General features: G+C 44.9%; 1 long non-coding RNA gene across 1 annotated transcript; it reads left to right on the forward strand.

Annotated features, from left to right (window-relative positions):
* The first annotated feature begins 1209 nt into the window (after positions 1-1209).
* On the forward strand, positions 1210-14858 carry LOC119472198. The gene is made up of 7 exons (XR_005201312.1): positions 1210-1342; positions 1590-1636; positions 8109-8253; positions 9750-9891; positions 10412-10563; positions 13532-13624; positions 14701-14858. It is a non-coding gene; the product is annotated as an uncharacterized LOC119472198 (long non-coding RNA).
* The last annotated feature ends 1611 nt before the right edge of the window (positions 14859-16469 follow it).

Genomic DNA, 16469 nt, shown 5'->3' on the forward strand with positions numbered 1-16469 from the left:
TCTGCGGGAGTGCCCAGTTAGATCACAGTGTTCCAGATTTACAGGCCCTTGGGATAAACTATGCAGATTTTCTGTATTTGTCACCCCATCTCTGCCTGCGTTCATGTCTCAGCTAGGACCCCCTTTTCCCATCCCTGGAGGTCTCTGGGCCATGTTGACATGTCTGGTTTATAAACTTACTGGCTCTACATTCTCTAGCCCTTTCATTCAGTGTCCTAAATTCTTTAGGAGGCTGCAGGAGGCAGAGAAAGCAAGGTGGGCTGAAGGTGAAAGACCCTACGGAGGGCTATCAAAAAACATGATATGCAAGCTCTTTATGTTACCCTAGGACTTTTAAAAACCCAATTATATTGCCCTTGGTCATCCTGATATGGAGATTATGAACTTGGCCTTTGGCATCAGCTAGACCTGAGTTCTAATCATAGTTCTAAAGCCTTTTCCAAGTTACCTCCCTTCTCTACGTCTCAGTTCCCTCATCTGTACAATGGAATAAGTCCATCAAAGGTTGTTTTTAGCATTCCCGGAGATCACGCATATGCAGGGTTCGGCACAGTAAATGTTCCAAACTTGTAGCTGCTATTTGTAGTACACCCTCATTGGCCGCCAGCCTAGCTCCTTCTCACTTTTCCCGTGCTGGGCGAGGTGGTGCACTGCCCTTTCTGATAGGTCAAAAGCTGGCCTGCCTCTGGAAATCTGCTTGATGTGGCTCCCCTTCCCATTTTATGAGCAGGAATAGGTGGAATGACCTTGAAAAGAAGCATGATTAAGCACTTTTAACTAAGCACTGACTGTGTACAGAACACAAAATTAGGCATAGGGAAACTGTGTTCTTACAGAGTAGAGCATCCAGTTGAAGAGCTAAGACCAATACTCCAAAAGGATGAGGCTGTAAGAAGACAGGACTGTGTATAACTAAGTGCTATGTGGGCGCAGAGGACAATCGCTAAAGCTGCTTAAAACCCTAAGCCAATGGTTCATCCAGATCCCAGAGAGAAGGATCTCAGAGGCCTGGGGACCTGAGGAATCTCATAGCTGGTTATAAAAGCACATTATCTGTAAGAGTCAGGATCGTATTGCTGGCACCCTGGGTGGGCACAGGGGCTGTGGCAACGATGTATGTGTGAGTTGCTGTTTCCATTCCCAGAGAGCAGAGCTCATGTTTGGGCTTGGAGGGTGTTTCCCACTCAATAAACAAAGAGTGGCCGCAACAGGACTGGGGCAAAACAGTGAGGCAAAAGAGCACGGAATTAGATGTCCAGAGACCTGGGTCTTAATTCCATCCTGACAACTACTACTTGTACGACCTTGAGCAAGTCCTTTGCCTTTCTACTTATAAAATGAGGTGAGTGGATCAGGAGTTTTCAAACCATGCTCCATGCTACCCTAGGGTTCTAGAAACTCTGGAGCTCAAGGGTGTCAGTGGGTCGAGAAGACAGGTGAGTGGTGGGTCGGGACTCCAGGCTACCTCTCTCTCTACTTTCCCTGCCTTCAACCAGAGCAGCCCCCTTATATCTTTTTACATACGAAGATTCTTTTCTTGGAAAATCATCTAACTTATCTCCCTCCATGTCATTTCCACTTGCCCCTAGGTCAAATGAGTCCCAGAGAGCTGAAGCAACTTGGTCAAGGTCACCCGGTGAGTGACAGATATGGTACTAAAGTCTCCTTTGTGATAGTGCTGACAGTTATTTACTGTCCAGGGAAACATGGCACTCCCCATCTCTTATGGATTTGGAAGGAAATCATGGTTCCTAAATTCTGAAATGGGCAAAGGTAGGGCAGAGAGGAAGGGCTGAGCCCCTGCTCATGACAAAGCACACCTGAGCACCAGTTCTGACAAAGGCCACCTGAAGTTTGAGGAGCACCCAAAGGAAAAGCCAGCATGCAGTTGGGGCCTGGAAGACTCCACTCCCTGTTGACAAAGAAGGGGGCACAAGCCCAGGAAAAGAGGCCCGTGAGTCTCTGTGAGGACTTTCTAGAGTGGCTGCCACTTTTGCCACCATCAGCCTCTTAGTCCCTCCCACAAGTCAATACACTATGTGACGAAGTTTCCTTTTTCCTTTTTTAAAACAATTTATAGACTTTATTTTTTACAGAAAAATTGAGCAGAAAATACACAGAGCTCCCATATACCCCCTCCTCCTTTGCATTAGTGTGGTACATTCATGACCAAGAATGAGCCAATATTGACACACTATTTTTCACTAAAGTTCACAGTTTACATTGTTTACACTGTCCTCCAAAGTGGCTGTACCATTTGGCATTGAACAGAAAATACAGAGCTCCTTGTCCTCTGAGTCAGGGTTCACTCTTTGTGCTGCACATTGTACAGGTTTTGACAAACACATAATGTCATGTACCCATCATTACGGTATTTTACAGAATGGTTTCACTGCCCTAAAAACCTCCCATGCTCCGTCTATCCATTTTCCTCCTCTTTACTCCCATGCTCCTGGAAACCAGTGATCTTATAACTTACTCCATGGTTTTGCCTTTTCCAGAATGTCATCAAGTTGGAATCATACAGATTTCAGATTGGCTTCTTTCACTAAGCAATATCCATGTAATGGTCCTCCCTCTATTTTAATTGTTTTGATAGCTCACTTCTTTTTATCACTGAGTAATATTCCATTGTATGGATATACCAGTTTGTTTACTCATTCACAAATGGATACTGAAGGTCACTGTGATTATGTCGAAATTTTGGCAATGATGAATAAAGCTGCTATAAACATTCATGTTTATAGCACAGGTTTGTGTAGACATAAGTTTTCTACTCATTTAGATAAATACCTAGGAGTGTGATTGCTGGATCAGGTGTTAAGATTATGTTTAGCTTTGTAAGAAACTAACAAATTGTCTTCCAAAGTGGTTGTACCGTTTTGCATTCTCACTGTCATAGTGGGTTTGTTTCTTTGTTTGTTTTGAAACAGGGTCTTGCTCTGTTGCCCAGGCTGGTATGCAGTGGCATGATTTCAGCTCACTGCAACCTCTGCCTCCTGGGTTCAGCGATTCTAGTGCCTCAGCCTCCTGAGTAGCTGGGATTACAGATGTGCACCACCACACCCAGCTAATTTTTATATTTTCAGTAGAGACAGGGTTTCACCATATTTTCCAGGCTGGTCTTGAATTTCTGGCCTCAAGTAATCCACCTGCCTCGGCCTCCCGAAATGCTGGATTACAAGCATGAGTCACTGTGCCAGGCCTGTCATAGTGTTTTAATTTGCTAAAAGTGTCATTAAGTGGCCTTCTAAGAAAAATTAAAACTAAATTATTAGCATAAATTTGACTGTTTGTATTGTAAAATGCAAATATAAGAACATTAACTCAAGGCTGGGTGCCGTGCGATGATCCCAGCATTTTGGGGACCAAGGCAGGAGAATAGTTTGAGTACAGGAATTCAAGACCAGCCTGGGCAACACAGCAGGACCCCATCTCTACCAAAACAAAAAAATCTGGCTGGAGGTGGTAGTGCCATGCAGATATAGTCCTAGCTACTTGGGAGGCTAAGGCAGAAGGTTCACTTGAGCTCAGGAGTTCAAGGTTTCAATAAGCTATGACTGCACCAGTGCACTCCAGCCTGGACAATAAAGCAAGACTATTTTTCAAGTCTCTGAAAAAAAAAATCACTGAAATTACACAATTTGTATTTTGTAGCTCATACATGCATATGTATTTCATTCTTGCCAGAAAAGTAGAAATACTGCACAGACTTAAGTGTGTTTGATAAATGGGCAGTCTACCAACATTCTCTTTTCCATTTATTTTTCCTGTTTTTTAAAATTCTGTATTTTATTTCAAATTCTACCTTCAATTTAATGAGAAGTAAGGAAGGACACAGAGGACAAGAAACTACACATTGCCCTGTGTTTTTCTTTCCTTCTATATCATCGGTTTCAGCAACAGTGGTTGGCTGACACAGGGAAGTAACAGGACTAAGGAAGTCTCCTTGGTCGTTCTGTTTCTTAGATCACCATTGCCTTCTTTCTGTATTTGAAACAAGTTCTGATTTGAACAGAAAGCACAGCCTTACAGTGCGGAGCATCCACTTACGCAGTCACAGTCATGTAAATAGGGAACAGGAGTAGGGAATCTCTCTGTTAAGAGAGACTCAAAGCCATGAGCTTTCAGACCATGCTTATCTTATGCCTGCTTGAGTCTCCCTGAGCCACCATGCATGGTAGGTCCACTGGAATTTTTGGTGTTTACAGGGCATCCCAAATGTTCTATCCAAATGGAGCAGCAAGGAAAGGAGGACACACACATCGCGAATGCCTCCTCTGCATGCCCCATTGTTCTATCAGTCTTCACTTACAAAACACACATTCAAAGATTAATTTGTTACAGATTTCAAGATGGCCAGCCAAGCATACACTGGGCCCTTCTGAATGCAGACCCATTAGGCAGCACAGGTTAAAGAGCTGTGAAGCTGGCCTTAAGTTTCCTTAAATGTTTTCTGTTCTGCTCCACTGAAGGCCACAACTCTCTCTTCTTCCTCTCATCTGCCTAACGCTCAAACCAGGACCCTGAACATGGTCCTGAGTCCTCACTCTCTCTCAAAGTCCACATTCAGTCACCAACTCCTACCAATTCCCCTGCAGAGGCGCCTCTTTAAGTTTCCCACTTTCCACTCCACCACTCCCACCTGGTTCTGCCTGCAACTGCTGCAAAAGCCGCATGATGGATTTCCCTGCCTCCTGTTTCTCTCCTCTAATGGAATCTCCAGATGGTAGCCAGAGTGAACTTTCTAAAAAGAAAATCTAATCAGGTTACTTTCCTGCACAAAACCCTTCAATGCCCCTAAAGTCCTCGAGATCAAATCTTCTCATGGCTTACAGGATTCCTTCTGGTCTGGCTCCCGCCTGACTTTCCAGCAATATTTCTCCTAGTTCACCTCTCATTTTGGTGCTCCACAAAAATTGAACAATGTACACATCTTTGAATATCCTTTTCTCAGCAACTCATTTATTCTTCGCAAGCCTCAGATATGACTTCTCCCCACTGCTATGTTTGTAAATGCCACCACATAATACTTTCAGAGCTGTATCTAATTACTGATCTGCATTTTTCTCTAGATTCTAAGCTCCAGAGAGCAGTCGCTTTGTCTGGGATTACTGTAGTGTCCCCAGCGCACTTAGTACAGTGTCTGTCATGTAGTCATGACTCAATGAAAAATGTATTGGAAGAACAAGCTCTCTCGAAGCTCCCTAAGCCAGATGTGTCCTCATGTCACAGGCCAATGAGATAAAAGCTTCTGGGTGGGCGGTGGGGTGAACTGGGTGGTACCCAGCCCATTTCCTCATTTCCCTGGGCCAGCCTTTGCTAATTCACTCACATTTCTTGGCAGGCTATGCATGACTCTTTATTGGGGCTTCTTGGGCAAATGTTTTTCAACTTTCCATTTGTCAACAATGGCTCAGGAAAATGGAGAATACATAAAAATACCAACCTCTATATAAAATCAGAGTTTTCAGGGACATTCTCTCAGCCCAAAGAATACCCTTGTTTGGCCCAATCTGAAGTTTTTCTGAGTAGGGTCAGCCTGACCAAGCAACAGAGGTGGTGAACGAAGTGGGATAATTTATGCCATTTCCAGAATATCTGTCCACATTGCACACAGGGTGGCTAATCTGGAGTGAAATAGCAAGCATTTGTGCAAACTAATTTAACACTTTTCTCAAACACCTCAGATTGTTGCAAAACCGCTTTGTGCTATTAAAGAGAAGTTAAGAAGGGAAAGAACAAACAAAAAAAAAAATAGCAGTTTGAAGTTGAAGACAAAGAGTCTCAGAATAGCTTCATTTCTACACCACAGTCACTGCAAAATCATCCTTTGAAAATTGCCTTTTAGTTATCAAGCCTGTTTATCTTGTCTCACTGGATCCTTGTAACAATGCAAGAGTTCCTTGAAGTTTTCTGTACCAAGTCCAAATCCTCCATCTGCTTTTAAAGGCATCCTTGATCTCAGCCTCTGCCTGTGCCCCTACCTGTGTCACAATCAGCTGGCCACGGGTCCCTCGTTATCCAGGCTCCATGCCTGGGTCACAGACCTGGGAACACTCCCATTGATGTGATCTACATGGCTTCTCCCAGGGCATGCTCCACTGTAGTAGATGTCAGTCTTTTCTCTCTGGTTTCTTTTATAAAGTGTATAGAGTGTGTATATTCATAAAGTGTGTATCTTTTATAAAGTATATATCTAAAAGAACATTTTGTTTTATTTATCTATTTTGGGGTTCATCATTATGACTCCTGAATCTAAGCTTTTTTTTTTTTTTTTTTTTTTGGAGAGAGAGTCTTATTGTATCACACAGGCTGGAGGGCAGTGGTGTGATGACAACTCACTGCAACCTCAACTCCTGAGCTCAAGTGATCCTCCCACCTCAGCATCCCAAGTAGCTATGACAGGCACATATCACCATGGCTGGCTACATTTTTAAATTTTTGTAGAGATGGGGTCTCTCTTTGTTGCCCAGGCTGGTCTAGAGCTCCTAGATTCAAGCAATCCTCCCACCATAGACACCCATAGTGCTGCAGTTACAGAGGTGAGCCACCGCACCCAGCCTGAATCTGAACATTCTTACCTTTCATTGGTTCTCAGCCACCTTCTCTTCAAACATTTCCTCACCTCACCCCATTCTCTCTGTTTTCTCTCCTGGAAGTCCTCTTAAATATATGATAGACTTTCTCATTTTATTCTCCAAGTCTCCTAATATCGCTTTCAGAATTTTCATCTCCAATCTCCATCCAGGTACTTTCCCACATTTAGCTCCAAGTTTTCTATTGTTTCTCAACTATCTCTAATCTACTATTTAATCTGTTCACTGAGTTTTAAATTAATGAATATTTTTCTTATTTCCAAGAAAGGGTATGTTAGAAATAAATTTACAGTGCTGCAAAAGAAATAGCACTCAAACATAAATTTTCGCAGCAAGGCAATTTACTTCTATAGAAGGGTGCATCTTGCAGATGGAGCAATGGCAAGAGCACACCTGAACAAGAGAGAAGAGGTTCTTATCACAGGTAGCCCCTACTGCTAAGTCATTCCTCTATTGGCTAGGGTTGGACTGCAGAGACTAAGCTAATTCTGATTGGCTAATTTAAGAGAGCAGGGGTACAAGCCAGAGAGGCAGGGTGAGCAGTTTCAGCAGGAAAGATGGTTACAGATCAGGTGACTAAAGGTGACCCAGGTCAGAGCAGGTGACCAGGAGTGACTCAGGATGGAGCAGGTGACCAGGTGACTCAGGACACAGCAGGTGACCAGGGGTGACTCAAGATGGAGAAGGTGACTAGGATGAGTCAGGACTCTAAATATGTAGGTTAGGAGGGGGATCCATGAGGGGGATGTGTGGTTTCAGAGAAAGGAATAGGTGCAGGTAACCAGGGGAACAGATGTGAACTAGTAATTAGAGATGGTGGGAAGTTTGTTTACTAAAACTAGCGGCAAGGAGACGAAGAAAACGAGGAAGGTAAACTTTGGAGAACAAAGGACAAGGAAATTGAATATACTGACATATTGATTCTTTGAAGAGAAACTTAGAATTCACTGTATTTAACAACTAGTATTTATTTTTAAAGCCTGATTTTATGCATTTATGTTTTTTAAGCTTTATTTTATATTGTTAATTATTTTAACATACTTAATTATCTCCTCTGATGGTTGTATAATCTAAGGCCCTTGAAAGTCTAATCCTGTTGTTTGTTGACTCTGCAGAATTTTGCTTATGTTTTTTCCTTCAGTATTGTATGATTTCAGATTGTGAGCTCATCTTCAGCAGGGCTTTAAACTGGAGAAACCTGTGTAATCAAACTGCTTGCTTCTAACAGAGTATAATTGGCCCATACCAAAGTTTATGTTATTTCTTTAGTCCAGGGATTTCTAGGTTGTGCAGGAATTATTTATTTAAACCCCAAACCCATGAAAGGCTGAATTCTTAAGACATTTTCCCCTCCACCCCAAACACATGAAAGGTTCATGCCAGCGGCTCTGAATTCTTAAGGGAGACATTTCCCCCTCCTGAGCTAAAGATAAACATGCTTTCCTCTCATTTTTCTCTGCTAGGGATTGATTTTTTTATGCAATGTTTTAAAGGACATTGCCCTTCCAGGGTCCTGGCTTTAGATTGACATCTCAGTGCCAACATGCCACCTCCCACAGGCTCAAGAATTTGTTTCCTGCCCCTGAACAGTATTAAAGCCTGAGCCTCTGTGCAAATAAGACCAGCTCTAACACCAATACCACTCTCATCTATGGTAACTATAAGAGACAGCCAGTGTGATCACTTTTCTAGTTTTCAGTTCTCTCTTGATTTCTAGCTCCTGGGAATTTTTGTTCACTCAGCTTTGTTAATAACAGCATTTCTTGTTTATAACCACCAGGTGCCATGCTAAGTGCTTATTGTATGCCTCAACCCATTTAACTCCTGTCACACCCTTTTAGGTAAGTGCCATTACCATCAGTCTTGGTTTCATATAAGGACATTGAGGCATAGAGAGGTAAAGTAACTGCCCAAGGTCATAAGGCTGTTAAGGGAATAAGCTCAGATTGGAAGCTTAGGCAAAATGACCTCAGAGCCCATGCATCCTCTTAACTCATACTTTTTATTGCCTTAATTAGGATATTTAGGTGTTTTTCTAAAAGGAAACAATTTAGACTACATATTATAGTTTCACTGTATTTATCCCCAAACATCTGAATCAAGAATAACTGCATGAATAGGTGTGCTTTCTGTCAAACGGACAGCCTGACAATTATTTTAGCTGGTAGCACAGAGAAAAAGTTGAAGCCTGAACCTTGGGGAAGAAGCCAAAATCCAGGCTCTATCATGAACACTTTTTCTGCTAACTCAAAGAAAATGACTTAAAGGTGAGGAAATTGTAGTACCTTCTCATTGTCAGGGGCTTTACTGACAGTCCTTATCAAAGTGTGGTCTATGGACCATCTGCATCAGAATCAGCCCAAGGTACTTCTTTAAAATGCAGATTATCCTGAACCTAATGAATACGAATTGCTAGGGTCAGGTCCGGGAATCGACCTTTTAAAATAAGTTCTCTACCAGGTTCTAATTAGAATGTGTACTGGGGTTTGAGAACCACTCACTGCCCAGGGTTTGCTTTGGAGCCCAACCTGGGACAACAGGCACAACAAAGCCTCCCTACCTTCCTTTCACGATATGGCACCACACACTCAAAGCACAGATGAGGGAGCAAGTCCATGAATGTGGCCTTCTGCTGCGGTTCCATGGATCCTGGGTTCCTCCCATATGCCACTCCTATTAATTACATTACCATACTACCATGAATTGCACTACGCTGTAAGTAATGGTGTTCACTGCTGTCTATCTCCCCATATAGTCTGCAAAGGTAGAAAATGCTCTTTGGTTAGCTTTACTGTTAAAACACGCGCTCTGAATAAGGAGACCCCCCCAAACAAGCTTTGTGTGAGCAACATGGTTGTTTATTCACCCGGGTACAGGCACGCTGAGTCCGAAAAGAGAGTCAGTGGAGGGCGGAGGGTAGGAGTTGGTTTTATAGGTTTGGGGTAGGCAGTGGAAAGTTACAGAAGTTACTGTTTAGGGGGGTTTTTTGCAAGCTGGGAGGGGGTCATAGGGTCTGGAGTCAGGAGGCTGACCAAGGTCAGTTACAAAGTCCAATGGCCTTGTCAATTGAGGCCACAATAAGAAACAATAGAAGAATGTCTCAGGTTAGTTAGGTGCCACAGGGGTTGATCGTTTTTCATGATTTTTCAGCTACTTCAGGTTTTCTAATTCCGGAAGGCCCTCCAGAGGTGTACATGCAGGTCACGGGGGTCGTTAGAGTATCCATGGCACCATCAGTCAGCCTAAAAGACCTTACGTTTACATCCTTGATGCATAGCATGGAGCCTGACAGGTAGTAATCATTCAGTGCTTGTTGAATGAATGAATAAATTGATTTGAACTGCTCAAGAGCCCCCTACTAATCAATGATTTGGTGTGGGCTAGAGCCTAAGTCTTTAATTATCCCAAGAAGCCTTTAAATCTTCCAGCTCTGCTATTCCAGCAGTCATTTTTCTTCCACTCTTTTGGGGGAAGATGGAATTTTTTTTTGCCAAGAGAAGGTTCGAGGTACAGGATAGCAATGCATTCCCTCTCACCCCACTGAATCCCACTGAGACACTGGAATTGCTATCCAGTAGCTAACTGGGTGGGTGGGTGGAGGGGCGGGGGAGTGAGGTAGGCAAAGGCAGACATTCAGAAACTGTAATGTGAGAATCATCTGGAAATACTGTAGCCCGGACGGCGATGAAAAGGGCCCAGCTGCTCCAAGACAGAGTTCATCGTTGTTGGTCCTTGAAGGCAGGGAAGCCAGGCCAGGATGCCACAAGGCTCCTAACCATGGTTCTCTCCAAACATGCCCCTTTAACCTGCAGGTGTGTCCTCACCCTGCAGCACAGTGAAGCATGGCAAGAGGACCCTGCGTCAGGGAAACTAACCTGCAGTCCCTGCCAACTCTACCCAGTGGAAGGAAGAGTCCAGCAGGCTGGAATCTCTCCAAGGATCCACCTTTCTTCTCCAAACCAGGGTTTGAACTAGCTCCTGAGTCCCAAGTGTAGCCCAATCTTTCAATTTGTTATTTACAAAACACATTTTATTCCAGCTCTTTCTATGTGCCAGATCCTCTGACGGTTACTGAGATGAGTAGGACTTGGGCCCCACCCTGATGGTTTAGACTGGAAGACAGGCATTCACACTCACTTGCCAGGTCATAGCTTCAGGCTCCTCACCTTCTCCTGCCTGAACAGCTTCAACCCCTTTGATACTTCTCTGCAGGTGCCACAACATGGAGATTGTTATTTTAATGCTCACAGGGCTTATGTGATGTGGAGCACCCAGTTCCATCAGTGACCCACACGTTCGAGTGCCATGGAATCACAGGCTTCCCAGCAGAGCCTTACTGCACAGGAATCTAGAAAGAGCACCCATCTCCCACCTCCCTCACACCATCTCGCTCCTGCCTGTCTCTCTCTGCAGCCTCTTTGTCTCCTTTTCTTTCACCTTTGGCTCATACTCCACTATATGTCTAAGTACTCACTAATCTGGAAGCCTCATGTGTTGCTGATTCAAGGCCGTTGTAGGCAGGCTGAGAATTCTCAGCAGTTAACCATCACATTATCTCCTATTCTCACAGGGTCTCCCAGGGGATTAAGGAAGCTGGTGCTTCTTAGGACATCAGGAAACCAGACCCAAGGTGGCCAGCTTAGCAGGTGCCTGTGCTGTGTCCATGAACACTTGTGTTTATTCACTTGTTTCATTACACGCATTTATCAAAGACAAAAGGGAACATACTGGCTTGCGTGTGAACTGCAAACTCTAGGAATGGAGCAGAGGCAGGATGTCGTAACATTCTTTCACCAGGGCCCTGCTTTTCTTTGCTCATCTCTCAGTTCCGCTCACTCTGCTTGTCTCTACCTCAGATCTGTTCTCCCTGGGGGCAGCAAGATGGCCCTGGCAGCCCCGGCTCCCACCCCTTGCCCCATTCCAACTCCAATAAAAGTGTCAGAATTGACTCTCAAAGAGTTTATGCTAAAATGAAACTTTTAATGACAAAAGACAAAACATGTGATATCAGAAACTTTGCAGGTGGCTCTTGCTGCGCTTGCTGTGCTACACCAGCTGACTCCTATTGGTGCTTTCCGTCTCTCTCTTTCACCAGACAGCATGTTCCATTAAGGCAAGAACCTGTCTTTCTTATTTTTCATTGCATCCTTGGCATCTAGCACCATGCAAGGAACATAGCATCAAAAACAGTTGCTGAAAGAAGAGAAACAGGAAGGAAGGGTTAACTTGAATAGGGGCTGGGCTCTGGGTATTCTGACCCCAGAGAAGTCTTACCCACCCAAAGACTCCAATTTCTATGACCTCATGGAATAAGAAATCATCAGGCTCAGTCCAGGCACAGTGGCTCATGCCTGGAATTCCAGCACTTTGTGAGACAGAGGAGGGAGGTTTGCTTGAGCCAGGAGTTAGAGATCAGCCCAGGCAACATAGCAAAACCCTGTCTCTATTAGAAAAAAGAAAAAAGTAAAAAAAAAAAAAAAAAAAAAAAAAAAAAAAAAAAAAAAAAAAATTAAAAGAAATCATCAGGCTCTCAAAAAGTCTCCAAAGTACACCAGAGGGAAAAATAAGAGTAGCTCTGCCCCAAGGTCCAGCCATAGGAGAGCGAGCATGCTTCTTTCTGAAACAAGCAGCCATACTGGATGCACTCTCCCAGTTGGGCTGGATGACCATGTGGTGGAAGTCAGCCTCTCTGTATTCCAGAAAGGGAAAAGTTGAGCTGGAGGTAGAACGATGGTCCATCTAGGGGAAAAGATAATCAACTCTCTGGCTTCATTTTAGTTTAAACTAGACCTACATTTGCTCTCCAGCTTGGCAGAACAATGTTGACAAATGCCTTTCTTTTTCATCCAGATATTCCCCAGCTGGCTTCATGAGTCCCTGAATGGTGTATGTTTTGGCATAAATCTACCCACAGGACCTTTAAGAGGTCATATCCCTAAGCAAATTCAATTAAAAAAAAAATGAACAAGTCCTTGGCACAAACTGTAATTGTCTCCAAATCTAATATTGAGACCTGGTGCATTTTTTCAAAATGGAAGCCACCAGTAGGCCCTGCAGAAAATGTGTTGAATTTATTCATGAGTGAAGGCAGAAGGCTGGAGGTGCAGGAAAACTCATTTCTCCCAACCCAACAAAACCAAGCAGATTTAAGAGAAAGAAAGAGTTACTCTTGACTGAGAAGAGGTGAGTGAACCTCAGAGGGAAGCAGGAGAGAGATGGGAAAAGTTTCCTACCTCCTGGTTCAGTAAGATGGAGAGAAGGGAGGGGAGGAAAGGGAAGGGGAGGGAAGGGGAGGGGAGGGGAGGGGAGGGGAGGGGAGGGGAGGGGAGGGGAGTGGAGGGGAGGGGAGGGGAGGATAGTGGAGGGAAGGGGCGGGGAGGAGAGTGGAGAAGAGGGGAGAGGAGGAGAGTGGAGGAGAGAGGAGGGAAGAGGAAGGGGAGAGAAAGTGGAGGGGAAGGGGAGGGAAGGAAAGGGGAGGGGAGGGGGAAGGGGAAGGGGAAGATAGTTATGCATAAAGACCTGCAGGGTCAATAGAACACATTCTCCTGGGCCTAGGAGGAGAACATGCCTAAATCCCCCAGAATCTCCTTCATGAAAAAGGTCAGCCTTCCAGGGGGAAGACCACAGGAGTCCACAGGAGGCTGCCTCCTGGGAGATTATGGAAACAGGGGATGTGGGCAGGCAGACTGGAGAGGCCTTTTGGCAATGGTTTGACCTGGTGTGTGAAATTTTTTTCCTGCTTAGATAGTTGGCACACATTTTAGAGGCAAATGGAATTTATTAACCGAAGATATTTGCCAAGGATTGTTCTCTCCCCGATCAACGGCCCCCTGCCAACTCCATTCTTCATTTTTATTTTATTTTTTAAACTTCTTCTTCCCAGGATAGAGGACTTCATCAATAAGGTTCTTTCATCTCCCTTTGTTGTTCAGATCCTTAAGCCTGGCTTGAAAGAAGAGGGAGAAGGCTTCAGGGGAAATGCTGTCTGCGCTGACCCACAGCATGGCTTCCTTCAACAAATGTAGGTATCAGCTTTCTACCCTGGGAAGAGCCTGGGCTGATCATGAATTGTCTTTCCAGAGGAATTCATTTTGTTCGCCCTGGCATGGGCTTTGGAGCCCTGCAGAACTGAGTCTGAATCCATAATCCACTACTTATTAGCCATGTGGCTTTCATCTTTGTGAGCCTCCATCCATTTCCGTAGGAGTAGAGCAAGGGGAGAACACGTGTTGGCTCTTGCCATTGTTATGAGGATCCGTGAGATGGTACATGTTCGGTGTCTGGTACAGGGTCTATCTGACAGAGTGAAACCTCAGTGCATGTCACTTCTGTTCCTTCTTTTTTTTTTTTTTTTTTTTTGACACGGGGTTTTCTTTTTTTTTTTTTTTTTTTTTTTGAGACGGAGTTTCACTCTTGTTCCCCAGGCTAGAGTGGGCAATGGCAAGATCTTGGCTCACTGCAACCTCCACCTCCCAGGTTCAAGTGATTCTCCTGTCTCAGCCTCCCGAGTAGCTGGGATTCCAGGTGCCAGCCACCAAACCTGGCTAATTTTTGTATTTTTAGTAGAGATGGGGGTTTCACCATGTTGGCCATGATGGTCTCGAACTCCTGACCTCAGGTGATCCGTGTGCCTTGGCCTTCCAAAGTGCTGGGATTACAGCCACCACGCCCAGCCCAGTTCTGTTCCTTCTAATACAGGAGAGAGACCCTGATGGGAACATGCTCATGGGTTACTCAGCTAGGGATTAGAATATGGCAGCTTTAGATATCACTTAATACAGATAAGATTCCAGCCTTCACAAAACCTACTGATAAGCAGAGGCAGCAAAAATAGGTAATATTCATTGAGGGTTTACTAAGGACCATGTGTTCTAAACACTTTACCTGTGTGAACTTATTTAACCTTCACTAGAATCCTACTGTTATGCCCAAAGCTTGAGAGTGGCTGAACTGGCATTGGAAGCCAGCCCACCTGGCTCTCCAGCCAACCTTCTCAACATCGTTGCAGCAGCGGAAGGGAACCACTGGATCAAACCATTTCAGAAACTGAGAAATTGAGCAGAAGCTGAGAGATCGACTCTTCCGAGCACTTGTTTTGCAGAGAAGGAAAGCAAAGCCCAGAGAGGGAAATTCTCACCCAAGGCCTTGTAGCTGCTGGCAGTGGAGTAGCCTCTAGTCTCTCAGGCCAGTGTCTTGCCACTGTGAAGAAGAGGAATGGTCAAACCCACTGCGGAGAGAGAATGTGTCATTGACCACACTGTCTATGAGAATGGCAGGTCTTACCTTTAAATTCCCTAATGGAATTTAATGCAGATTGAACCCAACAAAAAGCCAACCATTTTTTTTTTTTGGCCACCTCTGATTGGCTGCCTGCTATGAGAGAAACATCAGGAAGTACATATTGCCATGGAGGGAAGTGAAGATGGAGGACACCTCATTTGTGGAACTGGGCACGGCCTTTGGGTCACATGAGGCTCACCCCTGATGAGCTAGAACATGGCAGTTACTGAATATAACTCCAGAAACTGATATTACGCTCTGTATGGACATGCAGAGGAAGAAGAACCTGTCGCCACATCTACAGAGGGTTCAGGAAAGACACACTTGCAGTGACCCTAAGAAACCATGGGCAAGTCTCCATTTTTTCCCTCAGCCAAACCTGTATGCACTGGTACAGCCATACCAATTATTAAAATATTGAAAAACTTCTGCATCTCTTGGGAAATAGCCACTACCATGAGCCCCACTAGTGCCCTCAGCCACCCACTCTTTCCTGGCACCTTCAGTGACCTCCCTGAGTCCAGCAACAAAAGGGTTAACAGCAACAAAAGGGTTAACACTTGCCCCTGCACAGGGCCTCTGGGAGCCAGCTCCTGCCTTCAGAGCTGACTGTCTGTTAAGAATGGTCTAGGACTAGAGTCATTCTTACTGTTTTTAAATAGCTTGAATGTCACCTCCAGATGAGGCTACCCAAATGGAATGAGACATCTAAATAGAGCCATGTGGGGTCCATCTGGGGTGGCTCCCCAAAGGACACATTTTGCAAAGGAAATCTGAAGGGGTAAGAGATGCAATTTAGTGGCTAGGAGAGGGAGGGTTTGAACAAAGCTCTGATTAAGGAGCAATCCTCCTGTGGTATGCTAGGGTTTAAACACAGGGTTCAGAGGGGCACGCACAGCCCTCTGCCCTCGGCTGCCCTCTGCACTGCTCCTGTCACAGACTCTGCGAACAGGCCTAGCAGTCAGTGGCTGCATTATTAATACTCCTTGATCTGCCGGATTCCCTCCCCTCACCACACATGCTGGGGGCTTATGCTCCTAGACAACATGTGCTGAAAGAATGCAGGTCAGAGCGGCACAGAGGACTCCCCGGCAACCCATCAATCCTCTGCCCAGCGGGGTTGCCAAAGGTCATCCAAGCAGGGTCGTGGGATATAGGAGGCTTCACTCAGATTCAGATATTTGCAGACAAAGAAAAAGGTTCAATCACGTCGGGGATGTATCTCCCACACTGTGTGACAGCTGGGAAAAGGCTCCTTTGTCTTCATCTCATTCCTCCTGTTCAAATGGAGAACGAGCAAACAGGGCCAGGGAGGCAGAAAGAGTAAGGGCGGGACAGAGCCCACTCACCTTCCCCTACACTGCAGTGGAAATGCAGGGCGAGGCCAGGGTGTGTTTTGCTAGCTCCAGAGCCGGACAGTCCTGGGTCCACAGCCACGACACCTTTACCAGCTGTCAGACCCTGGGCAGGTTATTTTACCTGTCGGATCCCAAAGTTTCCTTGTCGATAGAACAGGGATAATAATGACTCAGGAGCCCTGTGAGGATCAAGTGAAGTCATATATGGAAGGCATCAATCCATGTGACTATT

This window comes from Cebus imitator, unplaced genomic scaffold (genome assembly GCF_001604975.1).
Source record: "Cebus imitator isolate Cc_AM_T3 unplaced genomic scaffold, Cebus_imitator-1.0 Scaffold89, whole genome shotgun sequence".
NCBI classification, from domain to species: domain Eukaryota; kingdom Metazoa; phylum Chordata; class Mammalia; order Primates; family Cebidae; genus Cebus; species Cebus imitator.